This window comes from Symsagittifera roscoffensis, chromosome 6 (genome assembly GCF_963678635.1).
Source record: "Symsagittifera roscoffensis chromosome 6, txSymRosc1.1, whole genome shotgun sequence".
Taxonomy (NCBI): domain Eukaryota; kingdom Metazoa; phylum Xenacoelomorpha; order Acoela; family Convolutidae; genus Symsagittifera; species Symsagittifera roscoffensis.
Window position 1 is genome coordinate 18,414,756 of NC_087067.1, and position 17,743 is coordinate 18,432,498.

Genomic DNA, 17,743 nt, shown 5'->3' on the forward strand with positions numbered 1-17,743 from the left:
TCAACATTTTTATGACAGTTGATTTCCTGATGCTATCCAGGATCGAACTGGAGACCTTCTGCGTGTAAGGCAGACGTGCGAAGCGCTACACCACAGCACCTGAGCTTTCTCAGGTAGCTTTTTGTTCTCCTTTTGCAGACCTGAAATTTTCGTCATCAGTGCATATTTCAAAAGTTACAAATAAATTTCGCTTGTCTTATAGTAATTCCGTCAAGTGTCAGGCAATTCTTCTGGAGATAGCTTTACCGTATTTTGCAATGAACAAAATCTTTGTGCAATTCCTACTTATCAAATTTCTGAAACTGGACTTTCTGATGCTGTCCAGGATCAAACTGGATTCCTTCTGCGTGTAAGGCAGACGTGATAACCGCTACACCACAGCACCTGAGCGTTCTGAAGTAGCTTCTTTTTCTTGATTTGCAGACCTGGATTTTTTGATATCAGTGCATATGTCAAAAGTTACGGAAAAATTTCGCATGTCTTATTGTAATTCCACCACATGTCAGGCAATTTTTCTGGAGTTAGTTTTACCTTATTTTGCAATGAAGAAAATCTTTGTGCAATTCCTATTTATCAATTCTGTGAAACTGGACTTTCTGATGCTGTCCAGGATTGACTTGGAGAACTTCTGCATGATAGGCAGACGCGCTAACCGCTACGCCACAGCACCTGAGCTTTTTCAAGTAGCTTATTTTTCTTCTTTTGCAGACCTGTAATTTTTTTTATCAGTGCATTTGTCGAAAATTACGAAAATTTTTTGCATGTCTTAATGAAATTTCATCACGTGTCAGGCAATTTTTCTGGAGTTTGTTGAAATAAATTTTTCAACGAACAAAATCTGGGTACAGTTCCTATTCAACCTTTTTATGACAATTGACTTCCTGATACTATCCAGGATCGAACTGGAGACCTTCTGCGTGTAACGCAGACGTGAGAAGCGCTACACCACAGCACCTGAGCTTTCTCAAGTAGCTTTTTGTTCTTGTTTTGCAGAACTGGGATTTTCGTCATCAGTGCATATTTCAAAAGTTACGAAACAATTTCACATGTCTTATAGTAATTCCGTCAAGTGTCAGGCAATTCTTTTGGAGTTAGCTTTACCGTATTTTGCAATGATCAAATTCTTTGTGCAATTCCTATTTATCAATTCTATGAGCTGGACTTTCTGATGCTGTCCAGGATCGAACTGGAGACCTTCTGCGTGTAAGGCAGACGTGATAACCGCTACACTACAGCACCTGAGCTTTCTGAATTAGCTTCTTTTTCTTGTTTTGCAGACGTGGAATTTTTGTCATCAGTGCATATGTCAAAAGTTACGTAACAGTTTCGCATGTCTTATTGTAATTTCATCACGTGTCAGGCATTTTTTCTGGAGTTAGTTTTACCGTATTTTGCCATGAGCAAAATTTTTTGCAATTCCTATATATCAACTCTGTGAAACTGGACTTTTTGTTGCTGTCCAGGATCGAACTGGAGACCTTCTGCGTGTAAGGCAGACTTGATAACCGCTACACCACAGCACCTGAGCTTTCTGAAGTAGCTTCTTTTTCTTGTTTTGCAGACCTGGAATTTTTGTCATCCGTGCATTTTTCGGAAATTACGGAAAATTTTCGCAAGTCTTAATGAAATTTCGTCACGTGTCGGGCAACTTTTCTGGAGTTAGTTGAAATAAATTTTTCAATGAACAAAATCTTTGTACAGTCCTTATTCAACATTTTTATGACATTTGACTTCCTGATGCTTTCCAGGATCGAACTGGAGACCTTATGCGTGTCAGGCAGACGTGAGACGCGCTACACTACAGCCCCTGAGCTTTCTCAAGTAGCATTTTGTTCTTGTTTTGCAAACCTGGAATTTTCGTCATCAGTGCATTTTTCAAAAGTTACGAAAAAGTTTCGCGTGTCTTATAGTAATTCCGTCAGGTGTCAGGCAATTCTTCTGGAGTTAGCTTTACCGTATTTTGCAATGAACAAAATCTTTGTGCAATTCCTATTTATCAATTCTATGAAACTGGACTTTCTGATGCTGTCCAGGATCGAACTTGAGACCTTCTGCGTGTAAGGCAGACGTGATAACCGCTACACCACAGCACCTGAGCTTTCTCAATTAGCTTCTTTTTCTTGTTTTGCAGACCTGGAATTTTTGTCATCAGTGCATATGTCAAAAGTTACGTAACAGTTTTGCATGTCTTATTGTAATTTCATCACGTGTCAGGCATTTTTTCTGGAGTTAGTTTTACCGTATTTTGCTATGAACAAAATCTTTTTGCACTTCCTATTTGTCAATTCTGTGAATCTGGACTTTTTGTTGCTGTCCAGGATCGAACTGGAGACCTTCTGCGTGTAAGGCAGACTTGATAACCGCTACACCACAGCACCTGAGCTTTCTGAAGTAGCTTCTTTTTCTTGTTTTGCAGACCTGGAATTTTTGTCATCAGTGCATTTTTCGGAAATTACGGAAAATTTTCGCATGTCTTAATGAATGTTTGTCACGTGTCAGGCAGTTTTTCTGGAGTTAGTTGAAATAACTTTTTCAATGAACAAAATCTTTGTACAGTCCTTATTCAACATTTTTATGACATTTGACTTCCTCATGCTTTTCAGGATCGAACTGGAGACCTTCTGCGTGTAAGGCAGACGTGAGAAGCGCTACACTACAGCCCCTGAGCTTTCTCAATTAGCTTCTTTTTCTTGTTTTGCAGACCTGGAATTTTTGTCATCAGTGCATATGTCAAAAGTTACGTAACAGTTTTGCATGTCTTATTGTAATTTCATCACGTGTCAGGCATTTTTTCTGGAGTTAGTTTTACCGTATTTTGCAATGAACAAAATCTTTTTGCACTTCCTATTTATCAATTCTGTGAAACTGGACTTTCTGATGCTGTCCAGGATCGAACTGGAGACCTTCTGCGTGTAAGGCAGACGTGATAACCGCTACACCACAGCACCTGAGCTTTCTCAATTAGCTTCTTTTTCTTGTTTTGCAGACCTGGAATTTTTGTCATCAGTCAAAAGTTACGTAACAGTTTTGCATGTCTTATTGTAATTTCATCACGTGTCAGGCATTTTTTCTGGAGTTAGTTTTACCGTATTTTGCAATGAACAAAATCTTTTTGCACTTCCTATTTATCAATTCTGTGAATCTGGACTTTTTGTTGCTGTCCAGGATCGAACTGGAGACCTTCTGCGTGTAAGGCAGACTTGATAACCGCTACACCACAGCACCTGAGCTTTCTGAAGTAGCTTCTTTTTCTTGTTTTGCAGACCTGGAATTTTTGTCATCAGTGCATTTTTCGGAAATTACGGAAAATTTTCGCATGTCTTAATGAATGTTTGTCACGTGTCAGGCAGTTTTTCTGGAGTTAGTTGAAATAACTTTTTCAATGAACAAAATCTTTGTACAGTCCTTATTCAACATTTTTATGACATTTGACTTCCTCATGCTTTTCAGGATCGAACTGGAGACCTTCTGCGTGTAAGGCAGACGTGAGAAGCGCTACACTACAGCCCCTGAGCTTTCTCAATTAGCTTCTTTTTCTTGTTTTGCAGACCTGGAATTTTTGTCATCAGTGCATATGTCAAAAGTTACGTAACAGTTTTGCATGTCTTATTGTAATTTCATCACATGTCAGGCATTTTTTCTGGAGTTAGTTTTACCGTATTTTGCAATGAACAAAATCTTTTTGCACTTCCTATTTATCAATTCTGTGAAACTGGACTTTCTGATGCTGTCCAGGATCGAACTTGAGACCTTCTGCGTGTAAGGCAGACGTGATAACCGCTACACCACAGCACCTGAGCTTTCTCAATTAGCTTCTTTTTCTTGTTTTGCAGACCTGGAATTTTTGTCATCAGTGCATATGTCAAAAGTTACGTAACAGTTTTGCATGTCTTATTGTAATTTCATCACGTGTCAGGCATTTTTTCTGGAGTTAGTTTTACCGTATTTTGCAATGAACAAAATCTTTTTGCACTTCCTATTTATCAATTCTGTGAAACTGGACTTTTTGTTGCTGTCCAGGATCGAACTGGAGACCTTCTGCGTGTATGGCAGACTTGATAACCGCTACACCACAGCACCTGAGATTTCTGAAGTAACTTCTTTTTCTTGTTTTGCAGACCTGGAATTTTTGTCATCAGTGCATTTTTTGGAAATAACGATAAACTTTCGCAAGTCTTGATGAATGTTTGTCACGTGTCAGGCAGTTTTTCTGGAGTTAGTTGAACTAACTTTTTCAATGAACAAAAGCTTTGTACAGTCCTTATTCAACATTTTTATGACATTTGACTTCCTCATGCTTTTCAGGATCGAACTGGAGACCTTCTGCGTGTAAGGCAGACGTGAGAAGCGCTACACTACAGCCCCTGAGCTTTCTCAAGTAGCATTTTGTTCTTGTTTTGCAGACCTGGAATTTTCGTCATCAGTGCATTTTTCAAAAGTTACGCGTGTCTTATAGTAATTCGGTCAGGTGTCAGTCAATTCTTCTGGAGTTAGCTTTACCGTATTTTGCAATGAACAAAATCTTTGTGCAATTCCTATCTATCAATTCTATGAAACTGGACTTTCTGATGCTGTCCAGGATCGAACTTGAGACCTTCTGCGTGTAAGGCAGACGTGATAACCGCTACACCACAGCACCTGAGCTTTCTCAATTAGCTTCTTTTTCTTGTTTTGCAGACCTGGAATTTTTGTCATCAGTGCATATGTCAAAAGTTACGTAACAGTTTTGCATGTCTTATTGTAATTTCATCACGTGTCAGGCATTTTTTCTGGAGTTAGTTTTACCGTATTTTGCAATGAACAAAATCTTTTTGCACTTCCTATTTATCAATTCTGTGAATCTGGACTTTTTGTTGCTGTCCAGGATCGAACTGGAGACCTTCTGCGTGTAAGGCAGACTTGATAACCGCTACACCACAGCACCTGAGCTTTCTGAAGTAGCTTCTTTTTCTTGTTTTGCAGACCTGGAATTTTTGTCATCAGTGCATTTTTCGGAAATTACGGAAAATTTTCGCATGTCTTAATGAATGTTTGTCACGTGTCAGGCAGTTTTTCTGGAGTTAGTTGAAATAACTTTTTCAATGAACAAAATCTTTGTACAGTCCTTATTCAACATTTTTATGACATTTGACTTCCTCATGCTTTTCAGGATCGAACTGGAGACCTTCTGCGTGTAAGGCAGACGTGAGAAGCGCTACACTACAGCCCCTGAGCTTTCTCAATTAGCTTCTTTTTCTTGTTTTGCAGACCTGGAATTTTTGTCATCAGTGCATATGTCAAAAGTTACGTAACAGTTTTGCATGTCTTATTGTAATTTCATCACGTGTCAGGCATTTTTTCTGGAGTTAGTTTTACCGTATTTTGCAATGAACAAAATCTTTTTGCACTTCCTATTTATCAATTCTGTGAAACTGGACTTTCTGATGCTGTCCAGGATCGAACTTGAGACCTTCTGCGTGTAAGGCAGACGTGATAACCGCTACACCACAGCACCTGAGCTTTCTCAATTAGCTTCTTTTTCTTGTTTTGCAGACCTGGAATTTTTGTCATCAGTGCATATGTCAAAAGTTACGTAACAGTTTTGCATGTCTTATTGTAATTTCATCACGTGTCAGGCATTTTTTCTGGAGTTAGTTTTACCGTATTTTGCAATGAACAAAATCTTTTTGCACTTCCTATTTATCAATTCTGTGAAACTGGACTTTTTGTTGCTGTCCAGGATCGAACTGGAGACCTTCTGCGTGTATGGCAGACTTGATAACCGCTACACCACAGCACCTGAGCTTTCTGAAGTAGCTTCTTTTTCTTGTTTTGCAGACCTGGAATTTTTGTCATCAGTGCATTTTTTGGAAATAACGATAAACTTTCGCAAGTCTTGATGAATGTTTGTCACGTGTCAGGCAGTTTTTCTGGAGTTAGTTGAAATAACTTTTTCAATGAACAAAATCTTTGTACAGTCCTTATTCAACATTTTTATGACATTTGACTTCCTCATGCTTTTCAGGATCGAACTGGAGACCTTCTGCGTGTAAGGCAGACGTGAGAAGCGCTACACTACAGCCCCTGAGCTTTCTCAAGTAGCATTTTGTTCTTGTTTTGCAGACCTGGAATTTTCGTCATCAGTGCATTTTTCAAAAGTTACGCGTGTCTTATAGTAATTCGGTCAGGTGTCAGTCAATTCTTCTGGAGTTAGCTTTACCGTATTTTGCAATGAACAAAATCTTTGTGCAATTCCTATCTATCAATTCTATGAAACTGGACTTTCTGATGCTGTCCAGGATCGAACTTGAGACCTTCTGCGTGTAAGGCAGACTTGATAACCGCTACACCACAGCACCTTAGCTTTCTGAAGTAGCTTCTTTTTCTTGTTTTGCAGACCTGGAATTTTTGTCGTCAGTGCATTTTTCGGAAATAACGAAAATTTTTTGCAAGTCTTGATGAATTTTTGTCACCTGTCAGGCAGTTTTTCTGGAGTTAGTTGAAATATATTTTTCAACGAACAAAATCTTTGTACACTCCTTATTCGTCATTTTATGACGATTGACTTTCTGATGCTGTCCAGGGTTGACTTGGAGACCTGCATGTTAGGCAGACGTGATAATCGCTACATCACAGCATCTGAGCTTACTCAAGTAGCTTCTTTTTCTTGTTTTGCATGCAGACCTGGAATTTTTGTCATCAGTGCATTTTTCGAAAATTACGGAAAATTTTCGCATGTCTTAATTTATTTTCGTCACATGTTAGGCAATTTTTGCTGGATTTAGTTGAAATATATTTTTCAACGAACAAATTCTTTGTACAGTCATTATTCATCATTTTTATGGTAGTTGACTTTCTGATGCTGTCCAGGATTGACTTGGAGAACATCTGCATGTTAGGCAGACGTGCTAACCGCTACACCACAGCACCTGAGCTTTCCCAAGTAGCTTCTTTTTCTTGTTTTGCAGACCTGGAATTTTTGTCATCAGTGCATATGTCAAAAGTTACGGAAAAATTTCGCATGTCAGGAAATTTTTCTGGAGTAAGTTTCACCGTATTTTCCATTGAACAAATTTTTTGTGCAATCCATATTTATCAATTTTATGATCCTGCACTTTCGGATGCTGACCAGGATCGAACTGGAGAACTTTTGCGTGTAAGTCAGACGTGATAACCCCTACACAGCAGCTCCTGAGCTTTCTCAAGTAGCTTCTTTTTCTTGTTTTGCAGACCTCGAATTTTATCATCAGTGCATTTGTCGAAAACTACGGAAAATTAATGTATTAATGTCTTAATGTATTGTTGTCACGTATCAGGCAATTTTTCCGGAGTTAATTGAAATATAAATTTCAACGAACAAAATCTTTGTACATTCCTTATTCAACTTTTTTTATGACAATTGACTTCCTGATGCTATCCAGGATAGAACTGGAGACCTTCTGCGTGTAAGGCAGACGTGATAACCCCTACACCACAGTTCCTCAGATTACTCAAGTAGCTTCTTTTTCTTGTTTTGCAGACCTGGAATTTTGTCATCATTGCATTTGTAGAATTTTACGGAAAATTTTTGCATGTCTTAATGTATTGTCGTCACGTGTCAGGCAATTTTTCTGGAGTTAATTGAAATATATTTTTCAACGAACAAAATCTTTGTACATTCCTTATTCAACTTTTTTATGACAATTGACTTCCTCATGCTATCCAAGATCGAACTGGAGACCTTCTGCGTGTAAGGCAGACGTGAGAAACGCTACACCACAGCACCTGAGCTTTCTCAAGTAGCTTTTTGTTCTTGTTTTGCAGACCTGGAATTTTCGTCATCAGTGCATATTTCAAAAGTTACGAAGAAATTTTGCATGTCTTATAGTAATTCCGTCAAGTGTCAGGCAATTCTTCTGGAGTTAGCTTTACCGTATTTTGCAATGAACAAAATCTTTGTGCAATTCCTATTTATCAATTCTATGAAACTTGACTTTCTGATACTGTCCAGGATCGAACTGGAGACCTTCTGCGTGTAATGCAGACGTGATAACGGCTACACCACAGCACCTGAACTTTCTGAAGTAGCTTCTTTTTCTTGTTTTGCAGACCTGGAATTTTTGTCGTCAGTGCATATGTCAAAACTTACGGAAAAATTTCGCTTGTCTTATTGTAATTTTATCACGTGTCAGGCAATTTTTCTGGAGTTAGTTTTACCGTATTTTGCAATGAACAAAATCTTTGTGCAATTCCTATTTATCAATTCTGTGAAACTGGACTTTTTGTTGCTGTCCAGGATCGAACCGGAGACCTTCTGCGTGTATGGCAGACGTGATAACCGCTACACCAGAGCATCTGAACTTTCTGAAGTAGCTTCTTTTTCTTGTTTTGCAGACCTGGAATTTTTGTCATCAGTGCATATGTCAAAAGTTACGGAAAAATTTCGCATGTCAGGAAATTTTTCTGGAGTAAGTTTCACCGTATTTTCCATTGAACAAATTTTTTGTGCAATCCATATTTATCAATTTTATGATCCTGCACTTTCGGATGCTGACCAGGATCGAACTGGAGAACTTTTGCGTGTAAGTCAGACGTGATAACCCCTACACAGCAGCTCCTGAGCTTTCTCAAGTAGCTTCTTTTTCTTGTTTTGCAGACCTCGAATTTTATCATCAGTGCATTTGTCGAAAACTACGGAAAATTAATGTATTAATGTCTTAATGTATTGTTGTCACGTATCAGGCAATTTTTCCGGAGTTAATTGAAATATAAATTTCAACGAACAAAATCTTTGTACATTCCTTATTCAACTTTTTTTATGACAATTGACTTCCTGATGCTATCCAGGATAGAACTGGAGACCTTCTGCGTGTAAGGCAGACGTGATAACCCCTACACCACAGTTCCTCAGATTACTCAAGTAGCTTCTTTTTCTTGTTTTGCAGACCTGGAATTTTGTCATCATTGCATTTGTAGAATTTTACGGAAAATTTTTGCATGTCTTAATGTATTGTCGTCACGTGTCAGGCAATTTTTCTGGAGTTAATTGAAATATATTTTTCAACGAACAAAATCTTTGTACATTCCTTATTCAACTTTTTTATGACAATTGACTTCCTGATGCTATCCAAGATCGAACTGGAGACCTTCTGCGTGTAAGGCAGACGTGAGAAACGCTACACCACAGCACCTGAGCTTTCTCAAGTAGCTTTTTGTTCTTGTTTTGCAGACCTGGAATTTTCGTCATCAGTGCATATTTCAAAAGTTACGAAGAAATTTTGCATGTCTTATAGTAATTCCGTCAAGTGTCAGGCAATTCTTCTGGAGTTAGCTTTACCGTATTTTGCAATGAACAAAATCTTTGTGCAATTCCTATTTATCAATTCTATGAAACTTGACTTTCTGATACTGTCCAGGATCGAACTGGAGACCTTCTGCGTGTAATGCAGACGTGATAACGGCTACACCACAGCACCTGAACTTTCTGAAGTAGCTTCTTTTTCTTGTTTTGCAGACCTGGAATTTTTGTCGTCAGTGCATATGTCAAAACTTACGGAAAAATTTCGCTTGTCTTATTGTAATTTTATCACGTGTCAGGCAATTTTTCTGGAGTTAGTTTTACCGTATTTTGCAATGAACAAAATCTTTGTGCAATTCCTATTTATCAATTCTGTGAAACTGGACTTTTTGTTGCTGTCCAGGATCGAACCGGAGACCTTCTGCGTGTATGGCAGACGTGATAACCGCTACACCAGAGCATCTGAACTTTCTGAAGTAGCTTCTTTTTCTTGTTTTGCAGACCTGGAATTTTTGTCATCAGTGCATATGTCAAAAGTTACGGAAAAATTTCGCATGTCAGGAAATTTTTCTGGAGTAAGTTTCACCGTATTTTCCATTGAACAAATTTTTTGTGCAATCCATATTTATCAATTTTATGATCCTGCACTTTCGGATGCTGACCAGGATCGAACTGGAGAACTTTTGCGTGTAAGTCAGACGTGATAACCCCTACACAGCAGCTCCTGAGCTTTCTCAAGTAGCTTCTTTTTCTTGTTTTGCAGACCTCGAATTTTATCATCAGTGCATTTGTCGAAAACTACGGAAAATTAATGTATTAATGTCTTAATGTATTGTTGTCACGTATCAGGCAATTTTTCCGGAGTTAATTGAAATATAAATTTCAACGAACAAAATCTTTGTACATTCCTTATTCAACTTTTTTTATGACAATTGACTTCCTGATGCTATCCAGGATAGAACTGGAGACCTTCTGCGTGTAAGGCAGACGTGATAACCCCTACACCACAGTTCCTCAGATTACTCAAGTAGCTTCTTTTTCTTGTTTTGCAGACCTGGAATTTTGTCATCATTGCATTTGTAGAATTTTACGGAAAATTTTTGCATGTCTTAATGTATTGTCGTCACGTGTCAGGCAATTTTTCTGGAGTTAATTGAAATATATTTTTCAACGAACAAATTCTTTGTACAGTCATTATTCATCATTTTTATGGTAGTTGACGTTCTGATGCTGTCCAGGATTGACTTGGAGAACATCTGCATGTTAGGCAGACGTGCTAACCGCTACACCACAGCACCTGAGCTTTCCCAAGTAGCTTCTTTTTCTTGTTTTGCAGACCTGGAATTTTTGTCATCAGTGCATATGTCAAAAGTTACGGAAAAATTTCGCATGTCAGGAAATTTTTCTGGAGTAAGTTTCACCGTATTTTCCATTGAACAAATTTTTTGTGCAATCCATATTTATCAATTTTATGATCCTGCACTTTCGGATGCTGACCAGGATCGAACTGGAGAACTTTTGCGTGTAAGTCAGACGTGATAACCCCTACACAGCAGCTCCTGAGCTTTCTCAAGTAGCTTCTTTTTCTTGTTTTGCAGACCTCGAATTTTATCATCAGTGCATTTGTCGAAAACTACGGAAAATTAATGTATTAATGTCTTAATGTATTGTTGTCACGTATCAGGCAATTTTTCCGGAGTTAATTGAAATATAAATTTCAACGAACAAAATCTTTGTACATTCCTTATTCAACTTTTTTTATGACAATTGACTTCCTGATGCTATCCAGGATAGAACTGGAGACCTTCTGCGTGTAAGGCAGACGTGATAACCCCTACACCACAGTTCCTCAGATTACTCAAGTAGCTTCTTTTTCTTGTTTTGCAGACCTGGAATTTTGTCATCATTGCATTTGTAGAATTTTACGGAAAATTTTTGCATGTCTTAATGTATTGTCGTCACGTGTCAGGCAATTTTTCTGGAGTTAATTGAAATATATTTTTCAACGAACAAAATCTTTGTACATTCCTTATTCAACTTTTTTATGACAATTGACTTCCTGATGCTATCCAAGATCGAACTGGAGACCTTCTGCGTGTAAGGCAGACGTGAGAAACGCTACACCACAGCACCTGAGCTTTCTCAAGTAGCTTTTTGTTCTTGTTTTGCAGACCTGGAATTTTCGTCATCAGTGCATATTTCAAAAGTTACGAAGAAATTTTGCATGTCTTATAGTAATTCCGTCAAGTGTCAGGCAATTCTTCTGGAGTTAGCTTTACCGTATTTTGCAATGAACAAAATCTTTGTGCAATTCCTATTTATCAATTCTATGAAACTTGACTTTCTGATACTGTCCAGGATCGAACTGGAGACCTTCTGCGTGTAATGCAGACGTGATAACGGCTACACCACAGCACCTGAACTTTCTGAAGTAGCTTCTTTTTCTTGTTTTGCAGACCTGGAATTTTTGTCGTCAGTGCATATGTCAAAACTTACGGAAAAATTTCGCTTGTCTTATTGTAATTTTATCACGTGTCAGGCAATTTTTCTGGAGTTAGTTTTACCGTATTTTGCAATGAACAAAATCTTTGTGCAATTCCTATTTATCAATTCTGTGAAACTGGACTTTTTGTTGCTGTCCAGGATCGAACCGGAGACCTTCTGCGTGTATGGCAGACGTGATAACCGCTACACCAGAGCATCTGAGCTTACTCAAGTAGCTTCTTTTTCTTGTTTTGCATGCATACCTGGAATTTTTGCCATCAGTGCGTTTTTCGAAAATTACGGAAAATTTTCGCATGTCCTAATGAAATTTCGTCACGTGTCAGGCAATTTTTCTGGAGTTAGTTGAAATAAATTTTTCAACGAACAAAACCTTTGTACAGTCCTTTTTCAACTTTTTTTATGACAAATTACTTCCTGATGCTATCCAGGATCGAACTGGAGACCTTCTGCGTGTAAGGCAGACGTGAGAAGCGCTACACCAGAGCACCTGAGCTTTCTCAAGTAGCTTTTTGTTCTTGTTTTGCAGACCTGGAATTTTCGTCATCAGTGCATAATTCAAAAGTTACGAAAACATTTCGCATGTTTTATAGTTATTCCGTCAAGTGTCAGGCAATTCTTCTGGAGTTAGCTTTACCGTATTTTGCAATGAACAAAATCTTTGTGCAATTCCTATTTATCAATTCTATGAAACTGGACTTTCTGATACTGTCCAGGATCGAACTGGAGACCTTCTGCGTGTAAGGCAGACGTGATAACCGCTACACCACAGCATCTGAGCTTTCTGAAGTAGCTTCTTTTTCTTGTTTTGCAGACCTGGAATTTTTGTCATCAGTGCATATGTCAAAAGTTACGGAAAAATTTCGCATGTCTTATTGTAATTTTATCACGTGTCAGGCAATTTTTCTGGAGTTAGTTTTACCGTATTTCGCAATGAACAAAATCTTTGTGCAATTCCTGTTTATCAATTCTGTGAAACTGGACTTTTTTTTGCTGTCCAGGATCGAACTGGAGACCTTCTGCGTGTATGGCAGACGTGATAACCGCTACACCACAGCATCTGAGCTTACTCAAGTAGCTTCTTTTTCTTGTTTTGCATGCAGACCTGGAATTTTTGCCATCAGTGCGTTTTTCGAAAATTACGGAAAATTTTCGCATGTCTTAATGAAATTTCGTCACGTGTCAGGCAATTTTTCTGGAGTTAGTTGAAATAAATTTTTCAACGAACAAAAGCTTTGTACAGTCCTTTTTCAACTTTTTTATGACAATTTACTTCCTGATGCTATCCAGGATCGAACTGGAGACCTTCTGCCTGTAAGGCAGACGTGAGAAGCGCTACACCAGAGCACCTGAGCTTTCTCAAGTAGCTTTTTGTTCTTGTTTTGCAGACCTGGATATTTCGTCATCAGTGCATAATTCAAAAGTTACGAAAAAATTTCGCATGTCTTATAGTAATTCCTTCAAGTGTCAGACAATTCTTCGGGAGTTAGCTTTACCGTATTTTGCAATGAACAAAAGCTTTGTGCAATTCCTATTTATCAATTCTATGAAACTGGACTTTCTGATGCTGTCCAGGATCGAACTGGAGACTTTCTGCGTGTAAGGCAGACGTGATAACCGCTACATCACAGCACCTGAGCTTTCTGAAGTAGCTTCTTTTTTTTGTTTTGCGGACCTGGAATTTTTGTCATCAGTGGATATGTCAAAAGTTACCGAAAAATTTTGCATGTGTTATTATAATTTCATCACGTGTCAGGCAATTTTTCTGGAGTTAGTTTTACCGTATTTTGCAATGAACAAAATCTTTGTGCAATTCTATTTATCAATTCTGTGAAACTGGACTTTCTGTTTGTAACATTCGCCCGGAAGATACATATCAACGGAAAATAAAACTAAGTCCTAAGACGACTGGCTAACGTCTAAACAGAGCTTTACATGTTTTTAACGGTCTCTACCGAGCCAGTACTTTCGGTGGTCTTTCTAACATCGGATCGACAAAAAACGTTACTGCTTTCGGCTTCGGTCAAAACACTCAAATTAACTTAATTACATGCAGAAATAGTGAGCTCATGGCTGGGTCTCAGTATCCCCAGACCACGAGGTCACTCCTAAAATCAGGGCTACTACTATTTATTGAATTATTATTGTTTTTGTTCAGTAGATAAAAATCATCATCTCCATCGAAGATGGATCAACCCTTTCCTTCAACTCCTAGCTTCTCATCTTAGCAGAATGAATTCAGATGTTAATTAAATTCAACTCAGGACATTATAGGGAAGCTAAAAGTTTATATAAGTTAAAAAAGTTTCAGTCCCGAGACCCCTCCGGATTCCTGAATCCGGGGAAATAAGGTTCTTATTCTCCTCCCGGAAAGCTGGTTTTCCACCCTTCACCGTTGTTCGCAACGGCCTTGCAACTATTGTAGCGACACAATAGTTGCAACTCGGAGCGGTCTCTGCTACTTCTGCAATTCGTTGTTGTTTTTTTAACCACAATCTTCGTTGTTTTCGCTATCGTAACTAATGTTGTTGTGTTTTTCTCTGGTTTTCTATCAAAAATGGCCGTTTCTGATGTTTCTCAGAAATATGACGTCATACTTCGAGTTTTTAAAATTTCAAAATACCAGAATATCTTGACCTTCGCCGTTTTACTAATCGTTCCAATAACGTTATTAATCGCTTAAAACCGTCATTTCGGAAGGTTCGCTGCTAAAATTCCGAATCTGCTGAATTTGCATTTTGGTCCATTCTGGTCAAATGTCACATACTCCCCGGACAGTCCGGTCAATGTCCCTACTGAATCTCGCAATGTTCGTAAATTAGGTACAGTGTCATCGAACAGAATTTACAAAATGCACGAAATTACTTTTATCCGCGACATATCGACTCACTGCAGAAAATAAATGGCATCATACTACATCACTATAGCCTTCAAATTCTTTCATTAATCTGCACATTGAGGATATGACCTAAGATAAAAACATCTTTTCCGACTTCCAATGTCAATGTCCTGATTAAAAACTTTTTCTCCTAGATTTAAAAGGTGTTGGTTTGCAGGACAGTCCTGCCAACCAACAAGCTAAAATTATCCTACTATGCTTCTTCCCTTCGGAAATCTTGCTTGTTATTGTCCTGAATATCAAAACTAAGAAACTCTGTGGTTAGAAAGAACAATGAAACAATCTCCCTCTTCGAGAGATTACCCAAGCCTTTCATATCACCACAAAGTGATCAGTTCTCCTAGTTGATTAAAAACAATCATGCAGGCTCGAGTATTTAAATATACTCTTCACTCAAGCCTTTCTAAATAAATAGTAAGTAAGTGTCTCTAAAGCCACTTAACTAAAATCAAAATGCAAACTTATAAATGCAACAATTCCTTCAATGATCAAAGCTCAACTAAATGTTCCAGTTTTCAATTACAACTTGGTTGCTTGGTTTCTCACTTGAGTTTTTCACACACATAAAAACAATTCTGAGTTTCACTTTCTTTTTCTTCGTCACTCCTTTGTTGTCTTCTTTTTTTCGTCGTTTAGAAGTTCTAAAACTTCTAAATTCTTTTAAATTTCTTTCTTTTTGCCTCTTGTTCTTTCGACCGTTTGTCAATGTTCCATCTCTTCCTCCTGTGACACTGACTCTGCACTTTCAGTTTCTGTGTCTTGCAACACATCGTTTGCTATCCTGACGCTGTTGGAAGCAGTCCTCCAACACTTCTGCTCTTCTACCCTCTGTTTGCAACAAGGTAGGGGATCCACGTTAGATTCTCTGTTTCAGCAGAAGCTGTTGTGGAGACACAACGTCACGTTTCTCTCCAAATCTTCCTTCAACATCTCTTCCTTCTCCTTTCCACTACGTTCACTCGTCCTGGAAATTCTCTTTACAGCGGTGGTCACTGCATTCCGATGAGTCACGAAAGCTCGCTTGAAAGCTCCTGCTCCAATGTCCAGCTGATATTCACTATACACTCTGCCGTGATTCGACATATGCTTCTTGGCATATTCGTACAACGATTCAGTCACGTTGGCTCTAAAGCACGGCATCAGTCGTCTTCTTGCCCATATCTTCTTCACTTCCATCGGAATGTTTAGAATCTTGCACATGGTCTCGAAAAGATCTAAATCTTTTTGACAATCCAATTTCCGCAACTGTTCTCTCGTCGGTGCCTCTTGTCTATTGTTTTCTTTCACATGAGCTTCCAGCCATCGTTTCGCCATCATAACCCCCACTATCACTACTGTTATGGGCTGTGATGAGTCTGGTAAACCCATGGAGAGCAGCTCTCCAGAGTCCCAGATCAACACCAGATTACTACGCTTGGGATACCACCAAGTCTGCAACAAGCAGTGGCAGTGAAACTCATCATGCGTCAACATGATGCTCCTCCAATTGCGTTTTCCCGAAGCTTCCAGTAATAGTTCCACTTCCATCATCACTCGGTGGACTTCATCATTCTCGTCTACTGTATTGTAATCTGTAACAGTTGATCCTCTCTGTTTCTGCCTTTCAAAGTCACTGAATTCCCACTCACGTATCCCATGAACTTCCTTCCCAGTATCGATTCCAACTCCTCCTTTGTTCTCTCTGGAACCGCTGAGAACATTTTACATAGCAACTCGTAAGATTTTTCGGACATTCTCGTTAGTCTCGCACACTTTGGTACTGAGAAGGCTTGATCCACGATCGTTCTCGTACTCTTTACATCCACAGCTACAAAATGCACCGGGTATCTGCTCTTGCACATTGGAGCCAATGCCGAGCCCACCAAATATCGTGCTCCTGATGGTCTACAATAACTCTCACTGTGTCTGATGTTCATTTCCGCCTCGATCGCTTCCCTCCATTTTCCTATGTGTTTCTGCTCGGTTTGTAGAACTCCTGGGAATACTTCTACACTGATGGCAGTGACCATCTCATGTCTCTGTTCTAGATTCAATAGTGACTCTAAAGAACTAAACATGCTGTAGAACCCTAGTGCAGTCACTAGATTCACCTCAGTTCCTCCATGACAATCCGCTATCAGTTCCGTTTCCGTTCTTGCTTTCATCACGACGTTCCCAAACAATACCGTCAATTGCTTGTGTTGTTTCTCTAGGGTCTTCACACAGTCCAGACTTCCACAAACGTGACCCTCCAGTCCACAGACTTCCACCAGACAGCTACCAGGTTTGACCCAGTCTTCTGGTCCCCAGCCAGGCAACTCCACTTTATCTTCACCGTTGCTCCTTTTTGGATTATCAGATCCCTCAGGTTCGTCATAAGGAAAACCTTCTCTTCTTTTGACCTCTTCCTTTCTTCTGAATCATATTCTTCGCGAGTCAGTCCCATCATCCACATGTTTTTAACCGTCTCTACCAAGCCAGTACTTTCGGTGGTCTTTCTAACATCGGGTCGACAAAAAACGTTACTGCTTTCGGCTTCGGTCAAAACACTCAAATTAACTTAATTACATGCAGAAATAGTGAGCTCATGGCTGGGTCTTAGTATCCCCAGACCACGAGGTCACTCCTAAAATCAGGGCTACTACTATTTATTGAATTATTATTGTTTTTGTTCAGTAGATAAAAATCATCATCTCTATCGAAGATGGATCAACCCTTTCCCTCAACTCCTAGCTTCTCATCTTAGCAGAATGAATTCAGATGTTAATTAAATTCAACTCAGGACATAATAGGGAAGCTAAAAGTTTATATAAGTTAATAAAAGTTTCAGTCTCGAGACCCCTCCGGATTCCTGAATCCGGGGAAATAAGGCCGTTATTCTCCTCCCGGAAAGCTGGTTTTCCACCCTTCACCGTTGTTCGCAACGGCCTTGCAACTATTGTATCGACACAATAGTTGCAACTCGGAGCGGTCTCTGCTACTTCTGCAATTCGTTGTTGTTTTTTTAACCACAATCTTCGTTGTTTTCGCCATCGCAACTAATGTTGTTGTGTTTTTCTCTGGTTTTCTATCAAAAATGGCCGTTTCTGACGTTTCTCAGAAATATG

At 39.0% G+C, this 17,743-nt stretch overlaps 1 protein-coding gene and 14 non-coding genes across 15 annotated transcripts in view; 1 reads left to right on the forward strand and 14 right to left on the reverse strand.

Moving 5' to 3' along the window:
* The window catches only part of LOC134848630 (uncharacterized), a 244,181-nt gene that overhangs the window by 14,312 nt on the left and 212,126 nt on the right, over positions 1–17,743 (forward strand). The window lies entirely within an intron of this gene.
* Trnav-uac (transfer RNA valine (anticodon UAC)) lies at positions 313–385 on the reverse strand. The gene has a single exon. It is a non-coding gene; the product is annotated as a tRNA-Val (tRNA).
* Trnav-uac (transfer RNA valine (anticodon UAC)) lies at positions 1,167–1,239 on the reverse strand. Its single transcript has one exon. It is a non-coding gene; the product is annotated as a tRNA-Val (tRNA).
* Positions 1,451–1,523, reverse strand: Trnav-uac (transfer RNA valine (anticodon UAC)). The gene has a single exon. It is a non-coding gene; the product is annotated as a tRNA-Val (tRNA).
* Positions 2,021–2,093, reverse strand: Trnav-uac (transfer RNA valine (anticodon UAC)). Its single transcript has one exon. It is a non-coding gene; the product is annotated as a tRNA-Val (tRNA).
* On the reverse strand, positions 2,306–2,378 carry Trnav-uac (transfer RNA valine (anticodon UAC)). The gene has a single exon. It is a non-coding gene; the product is annotated as a tRNA-Val (tRNA).
* Positions 2,876–2,948, reverse strand: Trnav-uac (transfer RNA valine (anticodon UAC)). The gene has a single exon. It is a non-coding gene; the product is annotated as a tRNA-Val (tRNA).
* On the reverse strand, positions 3,153–3,225 carry Trnav-uac (transfer RNA valine (anticodon UAC)). The gene has a single exon. It is a non-coding gene; the product is annotated as a tRNA-Val (tRNA).
* Trnav-uac (transfer RNA valine (anticodon UAC)) lies at positions 3,723–3,795 on the reverse strand. The gene has a single exon. It is a non-coding gene; the product is annotated as a tRNA-Val (tRNA).
* Positions 4,567–4,639, reverse strand: Trnav-uac (transfer RNA valine (anticodon UAC)). Its single transcript has one exon. It is a non-coding gene; the product is annotated as a tRNA-Val (tRNA).
* Trnav-uac (transfer RNA valine (anticodon UAC)) lies at positions 4,852–4,924 on the reverse strand. The gene has a single exon. It is a non-coding gene; the product is annotated as a tRNA-Val (tRNA).
* Positions 5,422–5,494, reverse strand: Trnav-uac (transfer RNA valine (anticodon UAC)). Its single transcript has one exon. It is a non-coding gene; the product is annotated as a tRNA-Val (tRNA).
* On the reverse strand, positions 6,266–6,338 carry Trnav-uac (transfer RNA valine (anticodon UAC)). Its single transcript has one exon. It is a non-coding gene; the product is annotated as a tRNA-Val (tRNA).
* On the reverse strand, positions 12,462–12,534 carry Trnav-uac (transfer RNA valine (anticodon UAC)). The gene has a single exon. It is a non-coding gene; the product is annotated as a tRNA-Val (tRNA).
* On the reverse strand, positions 13,321–13,393 carry Trnav-uac (transfer RNA valine (anticodon UAC)). The gene has a single exon. It is a non-coding gene; the product is annotated as a tRNA-Val (tRNA).